This window comes from Nelusetta ayraudi, unplaced genomic scaffold (genome assembly GCF_046127955.1).
Source record: "Nelusetta ayraudi isolate G7.1 ecotype Tasmania unplaced genomic scaffold, CSIRO-AGI_Nayr_v1 ptg000053l, whole genome shotgun sequence".
Taxonomy (NCBI): Eukaryota; Metazoa; Chordata; class Actinopteri; order Tetraodontiformes; family Monacanthidae; genus Nelusetta; species Nelusetta ayraudi.
Genome location: NW_027466103.1, coordinates 789,068 through 804,361, shown reverse-complemented (window position 1 = coordinate 804,361; position 15,294 = coordinate 789,068).

The following is a 15,294-nucleotide window of genomic DNA, read 5'->3' as shown; positions in this document are numbered from 1 at the left end:
CCGTGTGCGTTAATCGCGCGATAAAAAAAGTTGTCGGCGATAAAGCGCCGTTGACACCCTTACTTTTTATATGAAGAAACGGATCAAATTTTTCCCACCAATTGTTCACCACTTCTTTGAACTTGTGGATGAATGCTGTGCATCCCACATGGAACGCCAACCTTCCTCTGATATTTCCATGCTTAGTTCTTTCTGCCATTTGGCTTTGATGTATCCTGCGTTTGTTGCTGTTCTGTTTCTGAAGGCCCTGATAGATTTTAGAAATGATTTTTCTCTTCATCTTTTTACAGGCTTCGATCAGAATATCTATCACTATATTGTCCTCTCCAGATGATGTTGGTTTGATTCTTTTATCATAGTAATCTCTTAATTGCATGTATCGAAAGAAATCTTTGTTTCCTCGTCCAAATTCCTTTTTCAACTCTCCAAAACTTTTTAAAACCCCCTTGTGAACGAGTGTGCATACTGCAGTTATACCCCTATCTCACTATCGTCTGTATTCAATGTCTGTGGTTCCCGGTTGAAATCTGGGATCAAGAGAAGGCCACATTAGTAGATTCCCTCCATATGGTTTTCTTTTAACATCTTACTCCAGATAGTCGGTGTGTGCTTAATAATTTCATTTTGGCTTTGTTGAGCTGATTTAGTTCTTATGTCTCCTACTAATGCCAGTGTGAGAGTCGTTTCTCCGCCGGCCTCTATCTATTTCCATCGTGCCTGATATTGAGGGCAGCATGTACACACCAAGAACTTTACCTGAGCTGCGGAAAAGTATTGTTTGAGATCAGGCAAGGACGACCCTCCCTCTTCCTTTTGCAGCTGGAGTGTCTTATATCTGATCCTCGGTCTCTTTCCGGCCCAAATAAATCTAGATATGAGTTTGTCCCAGTGTCTGAATTGTGATTCTGGAATCATATGTGGGATGGATTGGAAAAGGTACAGCAGTCTCGGTAGTACATTTATTTTTATCACTTCAATTTGTGTCTCAAAATCCATATTAAAGGCTGACCATCTTCCCAAATCTGTCTTAATATTATTGATAATAGCATTCTAATTGATTTCAAACCTTTTCAAAAGATCTTTTGCCAATAGCACACCCAAATATTTGATAACCTTGGAATTCCATTTGATTTTATATTTTCCTCTAATTTCTCGGCCTGGATGATAATTCAGCGTGAGAATTTGAGTGTTTGCTATGTTTAACTTGTTGCCTGTGTATTTAGCATAGGTTTCTATTATCAACATCAAATGAGGTAAGGTTCTGTCCGGGTCTTGGAGAACCAAAATAATATCATCAGCAAAAAGCCCTGTTAGATGTCCCTGCTCTTACTTGCTCTTACACTTACTTGCTTTACTTGCTTGGTGCTGGCGCTGGCAGCGGATTCCTCCTCCGACGTGGAGCCGCTGGGTCTGTGTTTGCGATTGGTTGGAGGAAGAAATGACCGTAATATTAAGCTACATGATTGGCTATGATGAAAAAGGAAGTGAAACTTTTTCTATCAAACTTTTTATCCACCCCTTTTTTTCCTATCGCAGCACACGTCTATCGATCGATATATATCGTTATCGAATTATCGTCCAGCCCTAGACGGTCCCGTCTAATGTTAGCTTGAGTCTGCCTACCTGTTATAAAACCTGACTGATCCTCATCTATCAAGTCCGGCATAAAACTTTCAAGTCTTTTTGAGATGATTGAAGTAAAGATCTTCTAGTCAACATTTAAGATTGAAATGGGCCTATACGATTCACAAAGTTCCTTATTTTTCCCTTCTTTTGGAATAACTGGAATGACAGCCTCTTTCCATGAGGGAGGCCGTTTGCCCTCTGTCAGAGTCAGATTAAAAGAATTTAGGAGTATCGGGGTTAATTCTTCTCCAAATGTTTTATACCACTCACTAGGAAACCCATCACGACCTGGCGCTTTGGTTGATTTTAAGCCTGCTAATGGCAGCATCTATTTTTTTTTTTGGTTATACTGGAAATTAGTTTTCTATTTTGCACATCTCCAATGGCTGGTAGGTCCAATAAGTCAAGGAAGTCTTTCATCTCACAATCTTCTTTAGCCGTGGGTTGGGTATATAGATTTTCATAGTAATCTTAAAAAACCCTCTCTATTTCTTCAGGTTCAAGTAGTAGCTGTTTCGTTAATGGGTCTCTAATTTTACATATTGCATGAGAAGCTTGCTGGGCCTTTATTCCTCTTGCTAAATATTTGGTTGATTTACAGCCTGATTCATAGTGGGTCTGTTTAATGAATTTCAGCTTTTTCTCAACATCTAGCCTCAAGACATTGTCTATTTCCCTTCTGACACCGATTATTTGTTGTAACACTGTATCGTCCTTATTGCTTTTGTGTTGCTGTTCCAGAGTTGTTAATTGGTTTACCAGCTTCTTGTAACCTTCTTCTCAATGTGGCAGGTGGGTTTGCCCCCACCTTCGCGTCATCAATCACACCTGCGCCAGAGTGCAATCTTTGCGTCCCTCAGTGCGTTTACATGGTACTAGAGAAATTTGAATTATTGCCTTCGTCCGATTATGATCGGAGTTTGAGAACGCCGATTGGAATCGGAGAACTCCGATTGAGACACCCAGATAATGTGATTGGAATTCTAATTTCTCGGCCATGTATACGCCTTAGTCGGACTATTAACTGGACAACGCAAGTGCGCACGCGCCACCGCACAACTACGTCGTCTAACAAAACAGACGGCGTGAAACAACCAGCAAACGCGAATAAGAATGTTGACATTTGGAGAGAGGATGAGACCGGGGCGGTGCTTTCTCTTCCAAAAGAGATGGACATATTAAAATTACACACAACAGAGACCTTTTTTAAAAGGGTAGCGCAGCAAATGCAGGGCTCCGGCTTTGCGCAGCCCTGAACAAATACGTATTCGTTCATATTTATATTTCTACCTTTTCGTTCACATTTTTTGTAAGTTAGAAGAATTTCAACTTGTAAATAAAAGCACAGCAAAGAGATGTTTTTCTGATTTGTTTTTATTTCGATAATTTTGCTGTTATTCTGCTGGAAACGGCGTGCAGCGGCACAAGCTTCCCCCACGGTCGGCACTTTAATGAGCATGTGTATAACTGAAGACACCGTTCCTTTGCAAAACCTGTACACAAACTCTCCCACCAGTCTGCGCAGAACCCGCATCCAACAAGAACGAGAGTTTGGGGTCCGTGGCGACGGCACAAAGCGTAGCATCGAAGACATTGTGTTGTTGTAGCCCTCCAACAGCAAACAACGTTCTTGTCTCATGGTTATCTTTTAAGATAACCATGAGCACAAGAAATAGGGTACAGCTTATCTGCAAAGTAAGTAACACGTACATTATGAACTATCATTCTATATCATAATGATGTGATATGTCAACCGAAAGCAGCTGACCAGCTGAAAAGGCTCACTCCACCCCCTACTGTTGGGAGGAGGACACGTTCCCGTCAGTAATTCAAATTTCTCAGCTGCATGTATAGGGGGACAAGGTGAGAACTCCGATTGGACGAGAAAACCGAATTATTGCTTAGTCCGATTAAGCTCTGCATGTAAACGCACTGATTACACCTGCGCCAGAGTGCAGAGTGAAAGCAGCTCTTTTAAAAAGAAGCGCAGGCTGGAGTCAGCACTCTGTCCTCTGGCGTGTCCACGCTGAGAACTCTGTCCTTCGCAGTTCTTAGCATTTCGGCTAGCAATCCCAGAGCGGGCTGGGCCATAAGCACAGCCGGAGGAGGAACCCTGGCGGGTGCCCGTTCATCGGGAGGTGGCGCTGTGTGTGCGTGATCGTTGTGCATTCACCGCTTGGCTGTTAAAGCCGCAGACCCCCCACCCCCTCCTCTTGCGCTACTGGAAGGACGCTGGTCTCAACCCCCTGCCTGGGTGCAGTCGCTCCGTCTTCCTCTGTTTTCGCCATACCCCTCTGTTACTGTTGCAGCGGCGATGTCCTCGCAATCAATTGCCGCACCAGTCTAGCCGGGTAACAGCGGTGTCACCACCACAATGCGGACACTTTTCCTTTGATTTTGGTTTATTTGGTTTAGACAATTCAGTTTGTCTGTTTCTTTTGTTAGCGTAACTACTTTCTTTGGTTGGTTTTCTTTTCTTTGTTTTGTTGTGAAATTTTGGTGAAACTTTGGGTTTTCTGTTGAGTAGCGATTTTGTTATAGTTTGATTTCCTTTTTTAGTTCATTAATATCTTGTTCCCCAGTGATCGTTACCTTTTTGTTTTGGGTTTTGGTCCTGTGTGTGTGTGTGTGTGTGTGTGTGTGTGTGTGTGTGTGTGTGTGTGTGTGTGTGTGTGTGTGTGTGTGTTAATTGTAACCCCCATTGCACGTCTACCCATCCTAGGGAGAAGGATCCCTCCTCTGCGTCTCTCTCAGAGGTTTCTTCTTTTTTGCTTTTAAGGGTGTTTTTTTTTTTTTTTCAAAGTTTTTCCTCACCCGATGCGAGCGTTTAGGGGTAGAGGGGGGCTGCACTTACATGTATATAGTTCATTGACGTGTATATAGTTCTTTTCACGTCAACATTTTAGATTAGACATTCTTTGTTGTTCAAAATTTCAATGAGTTTTATACATTTCTTTGTGTTCTATTAAAATTCTTTGTGTTCTGCTAATCACTGTCTCAGTTCGTCATTTAAAATTTTGAAAAATTCACTACAATGCAAATACAATATTGTTCAGTATTCATATTATTTAAAAGTTCTTTTATTAAACTTGGATACTGGTTTATACATCTCATGTGAAAATGCGAACACTTTCTCAGTCGCGAGTCCATGAGATGGTGTTACAGTGAAAACACCATCCTGGATGGAAATAAACATCCTTGTCAAATTTACCAAAACTATTTTAGTAAAATAAAAATGTCAAAACTAACTGTACTGTACCATCAAGAAAAAAACAAATGCTGATCTAAATAAACAAAAAAGGTAAGCAGGTGTCACAGTTCATCGTTGGCATCGGCGGGTGTCGGGGGACATCATCAAGTGTCGGGAGCATTGGAGGTCATCACAGGCATCACAGCAGGCGACAGCCAGTCCTGAGCTCAGAGATAATACCAATGTTTCCACATTAATGAAAACCAATCACATCGCTCATGCAATTACATATGTGAGCTCAAAGTAAGCACAGTCAACTGTTTGTCTCCTCTTTTTTTTCTCTTTCTCTGTCTCCATCCTCTCTGCCTCTCTCTCTCTCTCCATCCTCCCTCTCTCTCTCCATCCTCTGTCTCTCTCTCTCCATCCTCTGTCTCTCCACCCTCTATCTCGCTCTCTCTCCATCCTCTCTCTCTCTCTCCATCCTCTGTCTCTCCATCCTCTGTCTCTCTCTCCCTCTCCATCCTCCCTCTCTCTCTCCATCCTCTGTCTCTCTCTCTCCATCCTCTGTCTCTCCACCCTCTATCTCGCTCTCTCTCCATCCTCTATCTCTCTCTCTCTCCATCCTCTGTCTCTCCATCCTCTGTCTCTCTCTCTCTCTCTCCATCCTCTGCCTCTCTCTCTCTCCATCCACTCCCTCCTTCAAGTCGATTCTTCCACTGCCACGGATGAAAGCATGTCGTATTAAACTTGCCACTGGGTCGTTGTGATTGTGGAGGAACTGGCCGCTGCGGTTCAAGATAACCACTTCATTATGCCATTATGCCAGTTTTTTCTCTGCCCAGTTTGTCTGTGAGAAGTTCATAGTGTTGCTCCCAGTTTGGGACGGGTAATTGCACTCACAGTGGCTCTCTCTCACTCCATCCTCTGTCTGTCTCTCTCCATCCTCTGTCTCTCTCTCTCTCTCCATCCTCTGTCTATCTCTCTCCATCCTCTGTCTCTCTCTCTCTCTCCATCCTCTTTCTCTCTCTCCATCCTCTGTCTCTCTCTCTGTCTCTCTCCATCCTCTGTCTCTCTCTCACTCTCTCTCTCTCTCAATTCCATTTCTTGAGTTTATTCTCCATATTGTCCCTGGGATGATCTTTGGCTGACATAATCTTTCTCCACAACTACAAGCCCTCACGAGCCTTTGTCTCCAGCACCGCACCCAGGGCTCCACCACTGCAACCCGGTCCCCCACTCGCACCAGGGGGGCCCAGTCTGAGGCCGTTGTTGTCATTGCAGTGTGCCGCCCCACATTGGATGAGCTGTCACCAGGCCTCCCTGTTGGTTGCATTTGCCTCCCTTGTCTGAAGGTAAACTTTAAATTCCATTTCTTGAGTTTATTCTCCATGTTGTCCCTGGGATGATCGACAGCTGACTAAATCTTGTTCCAGAACTACAAGCCCTCACCAGCATGTGACTCCAGGCCACCGCGGGACTCCATCCAGGGCTCTACCACTGCAACCCGGACCCCCACTCCCACCAGGGGTGCCCAGCCATAGGCAGTGGTTGTCATTGCAGTGGGCGGCGCCCTCTCGATCAAGCTTTCCCCAGGCCACCCTGTCGGTTGCATTTACCTCCCATGTCTTAAGGTAAACTTTAAATTACATTTCTTGACTTTATTCTCCATATTGGCCCTGACATAATCTTTGGCTGACATAATCTTTCTCCAGAACTACAAGCCCTCACGAGCCTTTGTCTCCAGCACCGCACCCAGGGCTCCAGCACTGCAACTCGGTCCCCCACTCGCACCAGGGGGGCCCAGCCTGAGGGCGATTTTGTCATTGCAGTGTGCCACCCCACATCGGACGACCTGTCACCAGGCCTCCCTGTTGGTTGCCTTTGCCTCCCTTGTCTGAAGGTAAACTTTAAATTCCCTTTCTTGAGTTTATTCTCCATATTGTCCCTGGGATGATCTACGGCTGACTTAATCTTGCTCCAGAAATACAAACCCTCACCAGCATGTGACACCAGGCAACCCGGGGACTCCAGCCAGGGCTCCAGCACTGCAGCCCAGTCCCCGACTCGCACCAGGGGTACCCACCCTTCAGCGGTGGTTGTCGTTGCAGTGGGCGGCGCCCTCTCGATCAAGCTTTCCCCAGGCCACCCTGTTGGTTGCATTTGCCTCCCTTGTCTGAAGGTAAACTTTAAATTCCATTTCTGGAGTTTATTCTCCATATTGTCCCTGGGATGATCTTCAGCTGACTTAATCTTGCTCCAGAACTACAAGCCCTCACCAGCATTTGTCTTCACCACCGCACCCAGAGCTCTGGCCTGCAACCCGGTCACCCACTCGCACCAGGGGGGCCCAGCCTGAGGCCGAGTTTGTCATTGCAGTGTGCCGTCCCATGTCGGACGACCTGTCATCAGGTCTCCCTGTTGGTTGCATTTACCTCCCTTGTCTGAAGGTAAACTTTAAATTACATTTCTTGAGTTTATTCTCCATATTGTCCCTGGGATGATCTTTGGCTGAAATAATCTTTCTCCAGAACTACAAGCCCTCACCAGCCTTTGTCTTCAGCACCGCACCAGGAGTTCCGCCAGTGCAACCTCGGTCCCCCACTCGCACCAGGGGGGCCCAGCCTGAGGCCGAGGTTGTCATTGCAGTGTGCCGTCCCACATTGGACGCTTTCACCAGGCCTCCCTGTTGGTTGCATTTGCCTCCCTTGTCTGAAGGTAAACTTTAAATTACATTTCTTGAGTTTATTCTCCATATTGTCCCTGGGATGATCTACGGCTGACTTAATCTTGCTCCAGAACTACAAGCCCTCACCAGCATGTGACTCCAGGCCACCCCGGGACTCCAGCCAGGGCTCCAATACTACTGCCAGGTCCCCCACTCGCACCAGGGGTGCCCAGCCTTAGGCGGTGGTTGTCGTTGCAGTGGGCGGCGCCCTCTCAATCAATCTTTCCCCAGGCCACCCTGTTGGTTGCATTTACCTCCCATGTCTTAAGGTAAACTTTAATTACATTTCTTGAGTTTAGTCTCCATATTGTCCCTGGGATGATCTTTGGCTGACATAATCTTTCTCCAGAACTACAAGCCCTCACCAGCCTTTGTCTTCAGCGCCGCACCAGGAGTTCCGCCAGTGCAACCCGGTCCCCCACTCAAACTAGGGGGGCCCAGTGGGAGGGGGATTTTGTCATTGCAGTGTGCCGTCCCACATCGGACGCGCTGTCACCAGGCCTCCCTGTTGGTTGCATTTCCCTCCCTTGTCTGAAGGTAAACGTTAAATTCCATTTCTTGAGTTTATTCTCCATATTGTCCCTGGGATGATCTTTGGCTGAAATAATCTTTCTCCAGAACTACAAGCCCTCACCAGCCTTTGTCTTCAGCACCGCACCAGGAGTTCCGCCAGTGCAACCTCGGTCCCCCACTCGCACCAGGGGGGCCCAGCCTGAGGCCGAGGTTGTCATTGCAGTGTGCCGTCCCACATTGGACGCTTTCACCAGGCCTCCCTGTTGGTTGCATTTGCCTCCCTTGTCTGAAGGTAAACTTTAAATTACATTTCTTGAGTTTATTCTCCATATTGTCCCTGGGATGATCTACGGCTGACTTAATCTTGCTCCAGAACTACAAGCCCTCACCAGCATGTGACTCCAGGCCACCCCGGGACTCCAGCCAGGGCTCCAATACTACTGCCAGGTCCCCCACTCGCACCAGGGGTGCCCAGCCTTAGGCGGTGGTTGTCGTTGCAGTGGGCGGCGCCCTCTCAATCAATCTTTCCCCAGGCCACCCTGTTGGTTGCATTTACCTCCCATGTCTTAAGGTAAACTTTAATTACATTTCTTGAGTTTATTCTCCATATTGTCCCTGGGATGATCTTTGGCTGACATAATCTTTCTCCAGAACTACAAGCCCTCACCAGCCTTTGTCTTCAGCGCCGCACCAGGAGTTCCGCCAGTGCAACCCGGTCCCCCACTCAAACTAGGGGGGCCCAGTGGGAGGGGGATTTTGTCATTGCAGTGTGCCGTCCCACATCGGACGTGCTGTCACCAGGCCTCCCTGTTGGTTGCATTTCCCTCCCTTGTCTGAAGGTAAACGTTAAATTCCATTTCTTGAGTTTATTCTCCATATTGTCCCTGGGATGATCTTTGGCTGACATAATCTTTCTCCAGAACTACAAGCCCTCACGAGCCTTTGTCTCCAGCACCGCACCCAGGGCTCCAGCACTGCAACTCGGTCCCCCACTCGCACCAGGGGGGCCCAGCCTGAGGGCGATTTTGTCATTGCAGTGTGCCGCCCCACATCGGACAAGCTGTCACCAGGCCTCCCTGTTGGTTGCCTTTGCCTCCCTTGTCTGAAGGTAAACTTTGGTGAAACAACAGAGAAGCATTTATAGAGCGTCGTTGCCACCTACTGGCATCTTTCGGTAGTGTTTCTGTTGTAATTTTGAAGCGAACTTTATAGCGGAAGTAAGACACGGAAAACACACTGCCAGCGTTTTCTTATGTGCACTCGTTCCTGTAAACATCACGTGTTTTTGGTTGCATCGTCGGTACGTGTTTTTGTTTTGTATTTGCTTGTCTTTTGTGTGCAGTTGTCAAATATTTGTAAGTATATATATTTTGTATGTATGCAAATTTTGATTATATATTTTCTTGTACCTTTTAGTTTTACACTTTTCTTCGACAATAAACCTGTGGACAACGCATCGCAAGTCTCCAGAGTCTTGACCGGGGAGAAGGGTTATCTAAACTGTCATGAGGACAGCGCAATAATCTTTCTCCAGAACTACAAGCCCTCACCAGCCTTTGTCTTCAGCACCGCACCAGGAGTTCCGGCAGTGCAACCCGGTCCCCCACTCTCACCAGGGGTGCCCAGCCATAGGCAGTGGTTGTCGTTGCAGTGGACGGCACCCTCTCGATCAAGCTTTCCCCAGGCCTCCTTGTTGGTTGCATTTGCCTCCCCTGTCTTAAGGTAAACTTTAAATTACATTTCTTGACTTTTTTCTCCATATTGTCCCTGGGATGATCTACGGCTGACTTAATCTTGCTCCAGAAATACAAACCCTCACCAGCTTGTGACACCAGGCAACCCCGGGACTCCAGCCAGGGCTCCAGGACTGCTGCCCGGTCCCCCACTCTCACCAGGGGTGCCCAACCTTCGGCGATGGTTGTCGTTGCAGTGGGCGGCGCCCTCTCGATCAAGCTTTCCCCAGGCCTCCCTGTTGGTTGCATTTGCCTCCCTTGTCTGAAGGTAAACTTTAAATTCCCTTTCTTGAGTTTATTCTCCATATTGTTCCTGGGATGATCTACAGCTGACTTAATCTTGCTCCAGAAATACAAAGCCTCACCAGCATGTGACACCAGGCAACCCCGGGACTCCAGCCAGGGCTCCAGCACTGCTGCCCGGTCCCCCACTCTCACCAGGGGTGCCCAACCTTCGGCGGTGGTTGTCGTTGCAGTGGGCGTCGCCCTCTCGATCAAGCTTTCCCCATGCCTCCCTGTTGGTTGCATTTGCCTCCCTTGTCTGAAGGTAAACTTTAAATTACATTTCTTGAGTTTATTCTCCATATTGTCCTTGGGATGATCCTTGGCTGACATAATCTTTCTCCAGAACTACAAGCCCTCACCAGCCTTTATCTTCACCATCGCACCCAGAGCTCTGTCCTGCAACCCGGTGAGCCACTCGCACCAGGGGGGCCCAGCCTGAGGCCGAGTTTGTCATTGCATTGTGCCGTCCCATGTCGGACGACCTGTCATCAGGCCTCCCTGTTGGTTGCATTTGACTCCCTTGTCTGAAGGTAAACTTTAAATTCCATTTCTTGAGTTTATTGTCCATATTGTCCCTGGGATGATCTTTGGCTGACATAATCTTTCTCCAGAACTACAAGCCCTCACCAGCATGTGACTCCAGGCCACCCTGGGGCTCCAGCCAGGGCTCCAGCACTGCTGCCCGGTCCCCCACTCTCACCAGGGGTGCCCAACCTTCGGCGGTGGTTGTCGTTGCAGTGGGCGTCGCCCTCTCGATCAAGCTTTCCCCAGGCCTCCCTGTTGGTTGCATTTGCCTCCCTTGTCTGAAGGTAAACTTTAAATTCCCTTTCTTGAGTTTATTCTCCATATTGTCCCTGGGATGATCTACGGCTGACTTAATCTTGCTCCAGAAATACAAACCCTCACCAGCATGTGACACCAGGCAACCCTGGGACTCCAGCCAGGGCTCCAGCACTGCTGCCCGGTCCCCCACTCTCACCAGGGGTGCCCAGCCTTAGGCGGTGGTTGTCGTTGCAGTGGGCGGCGCCCTCTCAATCAAGCTTTCCCCAGGCCACCCTGTTGGTTGCATTTACCTCCCATGTCTTAAGGTAAACTTTAATTCCATTTCTTGAGTTTAGTCTCCATATTGTCCCTGGGATGATCTTTGGCTGACATAATCTTTCTCCAGAACTACAAGCCCTCACCAGCCTTTGTCTTCAGCGCCGCACCAGGAGTTCCGCCAGTGCAACCCGGTCCCCCACTCAAACTAGGGGGGCCCAGTGGGAGGGGGATTTTGTCATTGCAGTGTGCCGTCCCACATCGGACGCGCTGTCACCAGGCCTCCCTGTTGGTTGCATTTCCCTCCCTTGTCTGAAGGTAAACGTTAAATTCCATTTCTTGACTTTATTCTCCATATTGTCCCTGGGATGATTTTTGGCTGACATAATCTTTCTCCAGAACTACAAGCCCTCACGAGCCTTTGTCTCCAGCACCGCACCCAGGGCTCCAGCACTGCAACTCGGTCCCCCACTCGCACCAGGGGGGCCCAGCCTGAGGGCGATTTTGTCATTGCAGTGTGCCGCCCCACATCGGACGAGCTGTCACCCGGCCTCCCTGTTGGTTGCCTTTGCCTCCCTTGTCTGAAGGTAAACTTTGGTGAAACAACAGAGAAGCATTTATAGAGCGTCGTTGCCACCTACTGGCATCTTTCGGTAGTGTTTCTGTTGTAATTTTGAAGCGAACTTTATAGCGGAAGTAAGACACGGAAAACACACTGCCAGCGTTTTCTTATGTGCACTCGTTCCTGTAAACATCACGTGTTTTTGGTTGCATCGTCGGTACGTGTTTTTGTTTTGTATTTGCTTGTCTTTTGTGTGCAGTTGTCAAATATTTGTAAGTATATATATTTTGTATGTATGCAAATTTTGATTATATATTTTCTTGTACCTTTTAGTTTTACACTTTTCTTCGACAATAAACCTGTGGACAACGCATCGCAAGTCTCCAGAGTCTTGACCGGGGAGAAGGGTTATCTAAACTGTCATGAGGACAGCGCAATAATCTTTCTCCAGAACTACAAGCCCTCACCAGCCTTTGTCTTCAGCACCGCACCAGGAGTTCCGGCAGTGCAACCCGGTCCCCCACTCTCACCAGGGGTGCCCAGCCATAGGCGGTGGTTGTCGTTGCAGTGGGCGGCACCCTCTCGATCAAGCTTTCCCCAGGCCTCCTTGTTGGTTGCATTTGCCTCCCCTGTCTTAAGGTAAACTTTAAATTACATTTCTTGACTTTTTTCTCCATATTGTCCCTGGGATGATCTACGGCTGACTTAATCTTGCTCCAGAAATACAAACCCTCACCAGCTTGTGACACCAGGCAACCCCGGGACTCCAGCCAGGGCTCCAGGACTGCTGCCCGGTCCCCCACTCTCACCAGGGGTGCCCAACCTTCGGCGATGGTTGTCGTTGCAGTGGGCGGCGCCCTCTCGATCAAGCTTTCCCCAGGCCTCCCTGTTGGTTGCATTTGCCTCCCTTGTCTGAAGGTAAACTTTAAATTCCCTTTCTTGAGTTTATTCTCCATATTGTTCCTGGGATGATCTACGGCTGACTTAATCTTGCTCCAGAAATACAAAGCCTCACCAGCATGTGACACCAGTCAACCCTGGGACTCCAGCCAGGGCTCCAGCACTGCTGCCCGGTCCCCCACTCTCACCAGGGGTGCCCAACCTTCGGCGGTGGTTGTCGTTGCAGTGGGCGTCGCCCTCTCGATCAAGCTTTCCCCATGCCTCCCTGTTGGTTGCATTTGCCTCCCTTGTCTGAAGGTAAACTTTAAATTCCATTTCTTGAGTTTATTGTCCATATTGTCCCTGGGATGATTTTTGGCTGACATAATCTTTCTCCAGAACTACAAGCCCTCACCAGCCTTTGTCTTCAGCACCGCACCAGGAGTTCCGCCATTGCAACCTCGGTCCCCCACTCGCACCAGGGGGGCCTAGTCTGAGGCCGAGGTTGTCATTGCAGTGTGCCGTCCCACATCGGACGCGCTGTCACCAGGCCACCCTGTTGGTTGCATTTGCCTCCCTTGTCTGAAGGTAAACTTTAAATTCCCTTTCTTGAGTTTATTCTCCATATTGTCCCTGGGATGATCTACGGCTGACTTAATCTTGCTCCAGAAATACAAACCCTCACCAGCATGTGACACCAGGCAACCCGGGGACTCCAGCCAGGGCTCCAGCACTGCAGCCCAGTCCCCGACTCGCACCAGGGGTACCCACCCTTCAGCGGTGGTTGTCGTTGCAGTGGGCGGCGCCCTCTCGATCAAGCTTTCCCCAGGCCACCCTGTTGGTTGCATTTGCCTCCCTTGTCTGAAGGTAAACTTTAAATTCCATTTCTGGAGTTTATTCTCCATATTGTCCCTGGGATGATCTTCAGCTGACTTAATCTTGCTCCAGAACTACAAGCCCTCACCAGCATTTGTCTTCACCACCGCACCCAGAGCTCTGGCCTGCAACCCGGTCACCCACTCGCACCAGGGGGGCCCAGCCTGAGGCCGAGTTTGTCATTGCAGTGTGCCGTCCCATGTCGGACGACCTGTCATCAGGTCTCCCTGTTGGTTGCATTTACCTCCCTTGTCTGAAGGTAAACTTTAAATTACATTTCTTGAGTTTATTCTCCATATTGTCCCTGGGATGATCTTTGGCTGAAATAATCTTTCTCCAGAACTACAAGCCCTCACCAGCCTTTGTCTTCAGCACCGCACCAGGAGTTCCGCCAGTGCAACCTCGGTCCCCCACTCGCACCAGGGGGGCCCAGCCTGAGGCCGAGGTTGTCATTGCAGTGTGCCATCCCACATTGGACGCTTTCACCAGGCCTCCCTGTTGGTTGCATTTGCCTCCCTTGTCTGAAGGTAAACTTTAAATTACATTTCTTGAGTTTATTCTCCATATTGTCCCTGGGATGATCTACGGCTGACTTAATCTTGCTCCAGAACTACAAGCCCTCACCAGCATGTGACTCCAGGCCACCCCGGGACTCCAGCCAGGGCTCCAATACTACTGCCAGGTCCCCCACTCGCACCAGGGGTGCCCAGCCTTAGGCGGTGGTTGTCGTTGCAGTGGGCGGCGCCCTCTCAATCAATCTTTCCCCAGGCCACCCTGTTGGTTGCATTTACCTCCCATGTCTTAAGGTAAACTTTAATTACATTTCTTGAGTTTATTCTCCATATTGTCCCTGGGATGATCTTTGGCTGACATAATCTTTCTCCAGAACTACAAGCCCTCACCAGCCTTTGTCTTCAGCGCCGCACCAGGAGTTCCGCCAGTGCAACCCGGTCCCCCACTCAAACTAGGGGGGCCCAGTGGGAGGGGGATTTTGTCATTGCAGTGTGCCGTCCCACATCGGACGCGCTGTCACCAGGCCTCCCTGTTGGTTGCATTTCCCTCCCTTGTCTGAAGGTAAACGTTAAATTCCATTTCTTGAGTTTATTCTCCATATTGTCCCTGGGATGATCTTTGGCTGAAATAATCTTTCTCCAGAACTACAAGCCCTCACCAGCCTTTGTCTTCAGCACCGCACCAGGAGTTCCGCCAGTGCAACCTCGGTCCCCCACTCGCACCAGGGGGGCCCAGCCTGAGGCCGAGGTTGTCATTGCAGTGTGCCGTCCCACATTGGACGCTTTCACCAGGCCTCCCTGTTGGTTGCATTTGCCTCCCTTGTCTGAAGGTAAACTTTAAATTACATTTCTTGAGTTTATTCTCCATATTGTCCCTGGGATGATCTACGGCTGACTTAATCTTGCTCCAGAACTACAAGCCCTCACCAGCATGTGACTCCAGGCCACCCCGGGACTCCAGCCAGGGCTCCAATACTACTGCCAGGTCCCCCACTCGCACCAGGGGTGCCCAGCCTTAGGCGGTGGTTGTCGTTGCAGTGGGCGGCGCCCTCTCAATCAATCTTTCCCCAGGCCACCCTGTTGGTTGCATTTACCTCCCATGTCTTAAGGTAAACTTTAATTACATTTCTTGAGTTTATTCTCCATATTGTCCCTGGGATGATCTTTGGCTGACATAATCTTTCTCCAGAACTACAAGCCCTCACCAGCCTTTGTCTTCAGCGCCGCACCAGGAGTTCCGCCAGTGCAACCCGGTCCCCCACTCAAACTAGGGGGGCCCAGTGGGAGGGGGATTTTGTCATTGCAGTGTGCCGTCCCACATCGGACGCGCTGTCACCAGGCCTCCCTGTTGGTTG